Below are 13672 nucleotides of genomic sequence, written 5' to 3'. Positions count from 1 at the left end.
CCTCAGGACTCCTCGCTTGCGCCTGCCTCTTTAGCACCGAAGAGGAAACTGGCACTCTACACCCGCTAGCGCCCGCCTGGCTTCGGTCGTCACGGCTCATGTCACGCGAACCTCGGAGGTGCCCCCTGCCTTGATATCTCCGCTCCTTGGGAGCCAGCCTGGCGAGGCTGCCCCTGAGGAGGTCCTGTGTCGTCCGCCTCGCGAGGGTCTTGAGTGGTTGCTGATGAAGATGGGCTGTACCGGGCCGCCGGTAGAGCCACGCCGTGGGCCCCAGGCAGGCAAGTCTAGATACCCCCGTTCCCAGGATGCAGACAAGATCAGAGTCCCACAGTATAGGTCAAGGAATAAAATATCCTAATACCACCCAATGGCGATGTGGGCCCATAAGCCGCACAGCCATGTTAGTAAAAACATTTTCAATGACTCGACTCAACTTCGGCCAAGGAGTTTGGAAGGGGGATTCCTACAGGCAGTCGGCTCTGATACCAACTTGTGACGCCCTCGATTTGACCGTACACTAATCATACATGCAAATGTGTACGATCAAGATCAAGGACTCATGGGAAGATATCACAACAGAACTCTAGACACAAATTAAAATAATACAAGCTTTATATTATAAGCCAGGGGCCTCGAGGGCTCGAATACATAAGCTCGAAAACACAAGAGCCGGCGGAAGCAATAATATCTGAGTACAGACATTAAGTTAAACAAGTTTCCCTAAGATGGCTAGCACAAAAGTAGCAACGATCGAAAAGGCAAGGCCTCCTGCCTGGGGACTCCTAACTACTCTTCGAAGCCGAACTCCACGTAGAAACATCCTCAGGATCCTCTGGCTCCCGGACTCCATCATCTTGTTGCGACATCCAAGAAAAATGGAAAAGGGGAAAAGAGGGAGCAAAGCAACCGTGAGTACTCATCCAAAGTACTCGCAAGCAAGGATCTACACTACATATGCATTGGTATCAATGAAATGGGTAGTATCTGTGGACTGAACTGCAGAATGCCAGAGTAAGAGGGAGATAGCTAGTCCTATCATAGACTACGCTTCTGGCCGCCTCCATCTTGAAGCATATAGGAGAGAGTAGCTGGTAAGTTCACCAAGTATCATCGTATAGCATAATCCTACCCGGCGATCCTCTCCTCGTCGCCCTGTGAGAGAGCGATCACTGGGTTGTATCTGGCACTTGAAAGGGTGTGTTTTATTAAGTATCCGGTTCTAGTTGTCATAAGGTCGAGGTACAACTCCGGGTCGTCCCTTTACCGAGGGACACGGCTATTCAAATAGATAAAGTTCCCTGGAGGGATGCACCACATTACCCAACACGCTCGATCCCTCTGGCCGGGCACACTTTCCTGGGTCATGCCCGGCCTCAGAAGATCAACACGTCATAGCCCTACGCAGGCTCAACAGAGAGGTCAGCACGCCGGTCTAAATCCTAAGCGCGCAGGGGTCTGGGCCCATCACCCATTGCACAACTGCACATTGCATGGGCGGCCGGTGAGCAGACCTAGCAACCTCCATTACAAAGGAAGTTGCGTTACGCGGTCCAATCTGGCGCATGTCGCTTAGTCGCTGACATCAAGAAGGCTTCAGCTGATACCACGATGTCGAGTGCCCATAACTGTTCCAGCGTAGTTGGTTAGTGTGTATAGGCTCGTAGCCAGACTTAGATCAAATACCAAGATCTCATTAAACATGTTAATTGATGTAACCAGAGACGCCGACCAGGGGCCAGGCCCACCTCTCACCTAGGTGGTCTCAACCTGCGCTGTCGCTCCGCCACAAAGTAACAGTCGGGGGCCGTCGGGAACCCAGGCCCACCACTACCTAGATGGAACCACCTATCCTTTCAGCCCCCACATTGGAACCACTTGCGGGTACTCTACGAGCCGACCCGACTTTAGTCACCACATGTATCATACAATATGTATGTAAGTATATACACGTGATCACCTCCTGAGTGATCAACGGCCCCGTAGTATAGCATTGCAGATGGACAAGAATGTAGGGCCACTGATGATAAACCAGCATCCTATACTAAGCATTTAGGATTGCAGGTAAAGATAACAACAGAAGTAATAAGGACAGGCTATGCAGCAGAATAGGTTCATCCGAAAACAGTAACAGCTACACTACTCTAATGCAAGCAATAGAGGGAAAGAATAGACGAAAGTAGGATGAGCAAGGGGGGCTTGCCTGGTTGCTCTGGCAAGGAGGGGTCGTCGTCAATGTAGTCGATCACAGGGGTATCAGCAGCGATCTCGAGGTCTATGGGAAAGAAGTAACGGAGGGGGAACACAATGAATAACGGAGCAATCAAAGCAACACAAAGCATAACATGGTAATACGTAGTGCTAGAGGTGACCTAACGCAGTATTAGGTGATACCGGCAAAGGGGGGAAACATCCGGGAAAGTATTCCTGGTGTTTCATGTATTCCGGCAGATGAAATAGAGGTGGATTGTTGCATGTTCACTATGCTAGGGACGTGTGGTGAACGAACGGACTGCGTATTGGGATTCGTCTCGTCGTACTGAGCAACTTTCATGTACAAAATATTTTCATCTGAGTTACAGTTTATTTTATATTAATTTTTAAAGTTTTATTCATTTTCTCAAATTATTTTTATTTCGAAATTAATAGACAAAATGCTATGGGTACCCAGCCCTGTACACGGAATGTACAAAGAGGCTGACATGTGGGCCAGGGGGACCCAGTTGTTGACTGGTCAACAGGAGGGTGGGGCCCCTGTCATTGACTCAGAGTTAGTTTCAGGTTTAATTAAACAAATTAACTAGGTTGGACCCACTAGTCAGTGACTGTAGCGAATTAGGTGTTTATTAAATTGGTTAATTAACAAGAGGGGTCCACCGATAAGTGTGGATTAGTGGGGTTAGTTAGAACTAATCTAATTAGGGCTATCCCCACACGGTCGTGGGGCACCGGCGGCCACAGGTGCTGGTAAGAGGGGACGGCGCCAGCGCCGGGAGCTGCGGCGGGCACTTGCAGGAAGCGCGGACGATGCAGGCAAGCGAGGGCAGGCGCAGGGGCGAGACTGGAGCAACGGTGGAGGTGGGCGCGGACATGTCCGTCAGCGATGAGTACGGCCGCGGCCGAGCGTGCGAGCACGGCGATAGAGGCGGCGCATGGCCAAGCGTGTGCATGTGTGCGTGGGGGCGCTAGCAGGGGCGCACCAGGTGCAGGGCGCGGTCGGGCGCAGGCGGCCGTGGCAAGAGGCCGGCGGGCGTGACCATGGAGCGCGAGGAGCATAGCTCCAAGCAGGGGAGGTGCGGCGGCGTCCTAAGGCGTCAGCTCGGAGGGGAAAACAGGGGGGTCGAGGGATGGCTCACAGCGGTCATGTAGGGGGCCCATCTTGCCCGGGGATGTACCGGTGGTCGCGAATTGACCTCAGAGAGCTCCGGTGGTTGGCGGAGAAGAAAAGCGCGGGTGATGGCGGTGAGGTCTCCCGGCTCCGATCTGCTCCTCCAAGATGAAGTGGTCGACGTTGGCGCTTCTGCTGGATATCTTCTGAGCCAATGGGGGCGAATGGGGGGCATGCAAGCGACGGCGGCCATGGTGACGGTGGGTCGACAGCACGCTGGAAAAGTGAGCGGCACGAGAACGAGGGGGGAATTGAGCTAGGTCAGGCCGGGGGCTCGTAGAGCCGTCTTGTAGGCGCCCAGGGGGTGGTGGATGGTTGCCATGCATTTGGGCGCGGCCATGGCGCCACAGATGGTCGCCACGCACTCCTCTGCTCACTATAGCGGGAGGTAGGGGATGCTTCACGCGGGCTGGGCTGGTTGTTGCACATAGAGCCCACAAGTAAAAAAGCTAGTTAGGCCTTTCCCCTTTTTTATATATTTGCTTTTCTGTTTTCTTTTGTTTTAACTCTGTTTTGTATTAAACTTCAGTAGTGTTTCAGTTTTAAAAAATAGGAAACTTTCACCATAAAAAGTGTTACATACTATACCACTGCCCAGAAAAGTTTGGTACTCAAATAACTTTAGTTTGTTATTTTATAAATTATAAAAGGTTTTTAATTAATTGTTTAAGCCACTATTTTAGTTATTTTTTGCATTTAAACACTTTAAAAAAAGTTGGCTCACTGCCAATATTAACAAAAGATTATTTGCGACAACTTGAACATTTTAGTTTTAAAGTTTGAAATTTTTTATTGTTTGCTTGATTTTGAATTTGGATTCGAACTGGTTTCGAACTAATGCGAGATTAGCAACAGTAATAGAGGTGACGTGACATCATTAGCAGAGGTTCACTGTAGCTTAAATATCTGGGAGTCACATCTATCTCCTTGAGGACACACATGGGCAGGGAGAAATCTCTACTACTTAAAAAATGTAAGGTTCCCATTTCACCTTTCTTTCCACCACCCCTTCGTCCAACCTTCCTTGTATAATAATAAATTGACTTAATTTACTTACCTTCTGAACCAGTTATACTTTAATTTCCTTACCAAACTTCAGATCGAAATATAAGGTAATTCATGGGCAGAATTTGATGATCTTTTATTTACATAATTGCATTATTATAGACAGGTAAACCACAAGCCGGCGTACTAAAGAATTATATCTCGTTGCAACGGACGGGAATTTTTCTAGTTAATTACAAAATGCTGAAGTAGTGGACCGACCCATAGCCAAGGTCATCACTATAAAATTTCTCTACTCACTACAAAAAAAATACACTTCCGTGATGATACGTGTTTGTCACAGTAGGTCGCGTTTTTTGTCATGCATGTACATCCATGACAAATTTACGACAGAATCAAGATAGTCATACCTGTGTTGTCGTAGAAGTGTTCCATGACATTACCAAAATTATCATCACGGAAGTGTCCACTTCCATGATGATAAATCGCGTGTCACAGAAGTGCTTTCGTCAAGGGTGACCGACACATGGCATCCACCGTAATGGAACGCCGTTAAGCTATCGGGTCGGGTTTTGGGTTCGATAACCCGTTAACAGCCCCGACCAATGGGGATTTTCCACGTGTAAAATCATCATTGGCTGGAGGAAACACATGTCGGCTCACCGTTGGGACAGATGTCATCCGCTCATTGGACCGAAGGCGCCTATGATACGGCGACATGTGGCACGGCCGAACAGAGTCCCATTCCTGTGAAAAGGCCGGCCCGTTTGACTTGGTCAAAAGGTGGCAGGCCGGCCCACGGAAAGCCTGTTAATGGCCTGTTCGCATATAGCCCATTTACAGCTCGCTAACCCAGGGCCCGTTACGCCCTTTCCGAATTAGGCCCAGTAGCGTCATCTGGGCCGTCCAATATGATTCAGCCCGTTTTAACTTCCGGCCCATGTGTGGCCCATGACTTCTTTCGGCCCATATGAGGACCTTTGTAACTCTTGGCCCATTAACGGCCCGTGGTGAAACTGGCCCGTAATGAACAGTGTATCACTTTATACCCATTAACGGCCCGTTATTCCATTGGGCCGTTTCCAGCCCAAGTTATCTTTCGGCCTTCTCAGGGCCCACTGATTCTTGGGCTCATTTGCAGCATTCGGTTACATACGGCCTGTTACTATCATTTTCTGCTTGTGGGCCAAATTCAGCCCGTTGTTACAGTCGGCCCGCTTGCGAACCGTTAATACGTTGGGCCATTTTCATGTCAAAAAAACCCCGTTGGGCTGTTTTCATAGAGTTATCAAATACGGCTTATTAACGGCCCGTTATGGTCCACGAATAGTACGGCCCATGATTGGCGAAATGATGATATGCCCCGTAGAAGGCCCATGGATCCTATGGCCCATATGAGGCCCATGGATAGTACAACCCGTAGAAGGCCCATGGATCGTACGGCCCATAGAAGGCCCATGGACCCTACGGCCCGTAGAAGGCCCATGGACCCTATGGCCCATAGAAGGCCCATGGACCCTATGGCCCGTATAGAAGGCCCATGGACCCTACGGCTGAACGAAGGCCCATGGATCATACGGCCTGCAGGAGGCCCATGGTTACAACAGTCCATGTGTTGCCATGATTATTTTGGCCTAGTTACCAAAAATAGGCTATTGTGGCCACTAGAAAAAAACAGAAAAAGAACTGCAGTGACTACAAGCAAACAACTAAACAAGACAATAAGGAAATAAATAAGCAAGCAATTAACGCTAGCCTGTTACCGCTATTACACATATTACATCCACTGGGCATCAAAGTTCACCACCAGTGCAAATATAGGGAACAAAGCAGCACATTACATACATTGGCCGACAAAATTGGCCACCAGTGCAAATAAACGCGGCAGAAAAACAAGAGCATAACTGAAACAACTTCAGAAGAGCTCAAGAAACGTTATCCTGGGTATCCACCATGCTGGCAATAAGCTTAGCAAGCTGATTAGCTTTGTCCTGTTTGGCGCTAAAATCCTCCAACGCTTGTTGTTGCACCAGAAAGTATGCATCTGAATGCTCCAAGGATTTCCGCAGTCCTTCCGCTTCTTGTCGCAGCACGGCTGATCGATGTCTTTCAGCTTGTAGTTGAGACTCAAGAAACCGAACTAATTCAAACAGTGAGTTTGAATAGCTTGTGCAAGCGGTAGTGGCCAGTAACTCGAACACTAAACCAAGACAGGACTTTGGGGTTGTCTCGCTGTCTTCAAGATAGTATTCCTTAGCTGTTTTATCAGCTTTGTTGGAGACCAACAAGGATGTGTCACTATCCTGAACCTTATCTGCATTACTTCCTTTACCATTGCTTAATAAGGCACTCTTCCCCAATATTCTGTCAGCATTCTAAAAGAAGAAACAAGCAGACACATAACAAGTTTAGCATGTACTAGTATATGAAACTCATTTTGGTGAACCAGTTCATTAGTAAGGTGGACAGGATTAAACTACCAAGTCTTCTATTGCCAAGTACTAGTACATAATAAAAGCATCAAACAAACATATATCTATGTCCTATGGTCACTGCATTGTCTTGCCAAATCAAAATAGAGACACGGTTCAAATCATATCAGTTCAAGACAAAGCAGCAGTGAAAGAATACAAAGCGTGGGAAACTACACGGCACAACAAGATTTCAGATGGGTACCATGGGTCTACATGTACAACAACACTATTGGCTCTGTTGTGATGCTAGTGATGTGCATGATATGAAAGTCAACTGTATACACAATTGAAACTGAAATCAACAGAGCTATTGATAAGAGCAAACCTGTTAAAGAAACATGTGTGAACATACCTGTTGTGCCATTAGAGTTTCGATTGGATCCTTCAATTTAAAAATAAGTTTTTATGAGTAAATACAGTGATACAAGAGCAAAGCAATCATAGTTAAAAAAGGCGCGCCTAAGAGAGCGCTTAAGCGCGCCTAGGCTCTAGGCGTTGGCAAAACGCATTCCGCATAACTACGCATAATATGTGCATAACTGCGCATAAGCATGCGCTTTGGTCAGTAAAGCGCAAGGCGGTGGCAAAACGCACAGTTAACGCCTAGCGCTTTTTTGAACTATGATAGCAATGGAATCTTAAATTAGAACAGTTGTTCTTCAGGTTTAGGTACTTGTTCTACATGAACAGAGTACAGTAAGACGCAAGAATATAATACTTAAAAATAGAAAATGAGCTCATAGACCTTACCACATTCTTGGTTCAGGACTAGTACAGAACAAGGCGTTCCCAGTCATCATCTAGTAAATGTGTCTCAGGAGAACGTAAGGGAATTTGATGAGTTTCTTTGCCGGTGAAATACGTTTTCTTCAGGTAATTTCGATACTGCCACCAAGCATTCTTGAAGATAGCCGAGGTATTAGCACAGGTTACCTCATCCTGAGTTTCCAAATCGGTCCTTCTCTATAGAGAAAAATGGGAAAAAAATTGTATTATAACCATCATGGAGGTAGGATGTATGGGACGAAGCAAAGTAATTGCCATGAATAACATTACTTACACATAACTCCTGGATAAACACCTGCAACTGGTATTTTCCTTCATCTTCAGTATAATATTTCCAAGATGGGAAGATACGCACATACGATTTAACAACATCAAATGTGATAGATGCTAAACTACGACTAGCTGGTTGTGCTTCCTCCACAGGAATAGGCGTACTAACTGGTGGAGTTGGGGTTCGTCGTGATAGTACTGGCCCGTTGGGCACTAGAGCTGCCTTACTAACTGCTCTTGTTTGGGAGCTCTGTGGTGGAGATGGTGTTGTGTCAACAGGAACTGGGTTACTATCGGCTGGGGTTGGGGTTAGATTGGGTGAAGCTGGTTCTCTGTCCATCGCAGTAGGGGTACAATCTGCGAGAGTTTGGGTTATGTGTGGTAGGGCTGGTTCTTGTGCATGTACAACCGGGGTGCTATCTCCACCAAGAGGTAGCACTGTTTTATTTGAAGACCGTGTTTTTAGTCCGCTAGATACTGGCATCACCCGCTCCAATTCAAATGGTTTATAAACAGGAAACATAGTTGAATGTACAGACATTGTATGAGAGACAGATGCAATAGATAGTGTGGAAAAAAGAGGGCATGAAATAGTTGACATGTATATTGTTTAACTAAAACGGATAGCATGACATAATTTCACATATATGATGTCTATCTAAACTGGATAGCATAGCATAACATAATTCAAAGATATGATGAATAACTAAATAGGATCGCATGACATAATTCATCTACATGTTATCTAAGTAATCAGGATCGCATCATTTAATTCACATATGTGATTTATATGCTAAACAGAGGGCATTCGATATGATGTTTGAACTAAGAACATGGTGTTGAATATTGTGTATATGATGTCTAAACTATGCAATACAAGACACTGTATGCATGATATGAGCAGTATAACCGTGCCAAGTTAGAGCATACACCTCGGTGGGGGAATAGGACTGGTCATCTGTCTCTGAATCCATCTCTGAGGAGCTATCGGGACCCAACAAGAGATCTGCTTCGATAGGTAGCACTGTCTGCTCTGAAGGCCTTGTTTTCACTCCAGATTTTTCCATCTCCCACCCAAATGGCTGATTCACAGGGAGACTAGTTTAATGTACAAACATTGTCAACAAATGGAAATGTAATGAAGAAAAGGATGGGCAAGATATCATTCAAATATATGATGCCTGGTTAAACAGGATGGCATTGCACATTTCACATATATTATGGCTGGCTAAAAGACATGAGACTGCATAATTCCCATATATGATATAGAAACTAAACAGGTGGCATTACAAAACATGTCTAAACTAAGTAGAAGACATATATGATGTCAAAAATAGGCACTGCAAGGCAACATATGCATGATATGACTAACATCATCATGCCAAGGTAGAGCAAACACCTTGGGGGTAAATAGGAGTGGTCAGCGGCATCTGAATCCGCCTCAGAACAGATATCTTCCTCTGGATTACAATCTAGAGAGGGGTCGGGAGGGTTTGCCATTGAACCCACCATGGAGCGATGTCTACATTACATTGTATTGCCATGCAAAACTCTTCTGTTTTTCTCTACATGTTCAGCATGACTGTGTACAATATCTGACATGCATACGAAAAAAATATGGTGAGATTATGTAAGGAGAGCATGCAAAAATTTAGAGTGATGGTAACAACCAGTGGATCGACATTTTTCCGTTGAACCAAAATAGCCCTAATGGATCGACGTGAATGTATAGTAATAAGTGATGCAACAAGTGCACAACCTATTTGCTGTAGCCGTGTCGACCTCAGCATCATTGGGTTGGTCGCTGAAGCAGTTGAGGCGGAGGTGGTTGTCGGAGGTGTGGAGGAAGATCTGAGGAATCTGTAGACGGCGTCCAGGGCACTGCTCTGTTGTGATGGATCGTTCTGGCGTTGGAGTAGCTCCGGTGAGCCGTAAGACGTCAAGGCTGAAGCAGCACAAGACAGACATTGTCAATCTCAAGTGGGATTCTAATAGCATCTCCAATAGATGATGTAAAATGGATGTAAAATTAACATCACCAAAAACCACCTGACTACAACAGATGAGGTAAAAACTGTTGACTCTGAACTTAACTGTTGAAACTGAAATTTACTATGGAATCTGAATGCTACTGCCGAAACTGAACGCAATGGTAGCAGAGAGGCACTTGACATGTAGTTTAGGGAGGGCCTGCAGTTCATCTTCAACCTGCACCCCCCTGAGCCGCAAGCCACCACCGGCCGAACCGCCGGCGCCAGCGCCGCCTCGCCGCCCCGAAACAACTCGCCACCGCCGCCCCGGCCAGCCCTCTGGGCCCCCCGCCCCCACCCTGAACCCTAAGATAGATAGTGGGGTACCTCTCTGGCGAGCCCCCGTCCCCGCTGCGGATGGTTCTTCCTTAACTCCGGCGATCCCCCCAACCCCTGAAAATCGACTGACCCAAAAGTCGATTCAGTCGACTGAAGTGTGGCTTAATCGGAGCAGAGAAGCAGCACAAGCGAGGGGGAGCAGCAGCAGCAGTTGGGCGAGCGAGCGATCGAGCGAGAGCTGAAGCAGCAGCAGCGCGAGCGAGCGAGGGAGAGCCGGAGCAGCAGCAGCAGATCCGGCTGGTATGGACGCCGCCGCCGAAGGGGCCTCGCACTAGGGGAGAGCTGCCATGGAGATGTCGCCTGCGGTGCCGGCTTCAAGGTAGCCGCTCCATGGGGGTGTGGGATGGAGCACCATCGGCGCCGGGAGGTCGAGTTAAGGAGAAGGTGCGATGCGATGAGTGTACAACCTCTTTGGTGGCGCCGAGTAGGCCTCGGCTTCGTCCGAGGAGTCGGTGAGGATGTTGCGGTTCCGGTGGAGCAGGTTAAGGCAGCGTTGTGGTGATGGAGCAGCCGCGATAGACGAGGCGATCGTCGGAGTAGCTCCTTGGAGGTGGAGGACGGGGCGGCTGAGCCGGCGGGACGGCGAGATGGACGACGGATCCTCATCCGGGGAGGTGGACGAGGGACGTCGAGCTGTTGCGATGGACGACGTCGAAGAGGCTCCGGCTGGGCAGCGGTGACGTGGCGGACGGAGGAGGGTGGGGTTTCGCGGCTGGAGCGGAGAGGTTATGGCAGCCTGGGATTCCGAATGGCGAAAAGGGGGCAATGCGAGGGGTGAAGCATGACTTAGGGACGTGCTTGTCCAAAATGTAGGGTGTGTTACAAAAGTACCCCCCACCGATTTGAACTAGCGGCCCTTTCGGCTCAGGGTTAGAAGGGGGATTTCATGTGTCGGGATTTGGCAGCTGGAGGGAGTTTTCGCGCGTGTTGTAATTTCGGGATAGCAAGGCGCGGGTTGGGAAGGCGCCAATTTTTGGAGCACAATATCTGAATTTTCGGGATATAACAAGACGCGGGTTGAATTTTAGGGACAAGCCTAACGTGTAGTAATATTGTACTTGTACGTACCAAATCAATTCGCACTTCCCTCAACCAAAAAGAAAATGAAAAAATAAAACTATTCACACCACACAAAGAGAGAGTCTTGCCCCGTTTTACTATACAAATGCTATTCAAAGCTACTCTCTCCTTCCATCTATATAGGGCCTAATGCGTTTTTGGATGCTAACTTTGACCAAATATTAGAGCAATGATATATGACATGCAACTTACACAAAGCACACCGTTAAATTCGTCTGTGAAAGGTTCTTTCAATGACATAATTTTCACATTGTGCATGTCATGTACTATTAATCTTGTCAATAGTCAAAGGCGGTCTTAAAAATTTCATTACGCCCTATATAGATGGAAGGAGGGAGTATGAATCCATGTTATGTCCGATTAAATTTTTTCGCTTGTTGTATAATGCATGTAACCTACTCATACCAACATTTTAGTGAATTCCAAATGTCTATACTACCGTTGCAATTCGGACTAAATTTGAATTCGTTTCTCTATTTCAATAAGAATCTACAATCATGATTGTTGCCAACTTCAACCATCATAGTTTCCTTGCTATCTGCCAGATATAAATCGGACGGCCTATAATGCAGGATGGCAGGCACACCATCATCAACAACTCCAGTTTTTTATAAGAGTAGAGATAAAATATATTAAATGTAGTATAACATGTTCATAACCACACCATGTGTATCACCGTTATATATATTCACACATGCGTCGGTTTGAAACACTATGATAAATTCTTCAAATATCCGAATTCGCTTTTTATAATGAAGTATATATGATCTCTATTTGTCTTTTACACCCACACAACCCTCTTATCTTTGTAGCTAGCGCTAACTTTCTCTTGTGCATACACACCCTGCATCGCTCTCACCCTCCCTGAGCATTCTCTAGCTCCATCGCGCAAATTCGTCTTTTCACTTTAGGTCGTTCACCCACGGTGTGTGTAGGCCCCCTAGCTCCTTCTTTACGGCACACATCGATCGATATGCCTCTCTAGCCAGGTGTGCCTAGCACAAACACAAGCTTCCCCTCTTCTCTTGTCACCGACCATGCCTCACTCCCACCACTCTTTTCATCGTTCTCGTACGCGCACACTCCTACCCCCTTGATATAGTATGCCTCTCGTACCACCTCCTACATGCATCCCTCTCTCTCTATCCTTCTCCTCGTGCCTCATTTGCTTCTAACACACACATGCATGTATACCGATCGATCTCCCAGCATATACCTAGATCGACTTTAACTATCCCCCCCCCAGCGATCGATGTACCTCACAAGTTATGTCTCTCCTTTCTCTAACAAAGGGCGATTGATCTTCCTATGTAGTTACGTCTGCTTACCACAGCCACATCGTCCCCCGCCATCATTCGTGCATGCCTCCTGACCCGTCTCACACACACACGTGCATAGACAACAAGCAGCCATCTCCTCTCTTATTGATATTGCGGGCGTGCCCTCTGTTTGTCTAGCAAGCCTATCCCACCATTTGTTAGAAGCAACTCCACTACCACCCCCTCCAACACTCTAGCTCTGTCTCTCTCCCAACCTTATTCCTCTCCTGCACATATACATGGATGCCGATCGATCTCCCTTAATACATGAGGTAGATCAATCTCCTTAATACATAGGTAGGCCTCTCTCCTCCTCCACACATATACCAGCCATTGTACCTCTATAGTTAATTGGGCCTCCCTCTTCCCCCACCACACATCGATAGTCGAGCGCTGCAGGTAGGTATCCATGCCACAGAGACAAACTACACATGTCCCATCTCACGTTCTAGTAGGCCAACCACTCTATATCTTTGACGTGGGCACACACAAATTTGATGGCACTCTTTATCGATCGCGTGCGCACACACACACACACACATCATCCCTCTCTTCGATTCTATGGACACCTCAAGATGCATTTGTATGAGTAGTTTATCTTGTGGGAGAAAAGGTTGAACGAGGGAAGGCCTTATTTGCGAACATGGAGAGACGTGTGGGTATATTTTTGCAAAATTGACATAGTTTCTTTCCTATCCGTTAGATATAAATCCGATGGCCTATATTGCAGGATGGCACGCACACCATCATCACCAACTCTTTTTTCTACTCCCTCCGTCCGAAAATACTTGTCATCAAAATGAATAAAAAGAGATGTATCTAAAACTAAAATACGTCTAGATACATTTAGTATTTGTCTTTTTAGAGATTTCAACAAGTGACTATGACCGGACCTTACCAACATACTCAAAAAAGTAGTCCATAATTTTGATGTTACCCTCTTTTCTTGGCGGTGCAGTGCCATCTGGATACCTCATAAATAAA

Source organism: Triticum urartu, chromosome 2A (assembly GCF_056163025.1).
Source record: "Triticum urartu cultivar PI428250 chromosome 2A, HENAU_Tu73, whole genome shotgun sequence".
Lineage (NCBI taxonomy): Eukaryota > Viridiplantae > Streptophyta > Magnoliopsida > Poales > Poaceae > Triticum > Triticum urartu.
The sequence above is the reverse complement of the archived record's forward strand: the minus strand, read 5'-3'. Positions refer to the sequence as shown.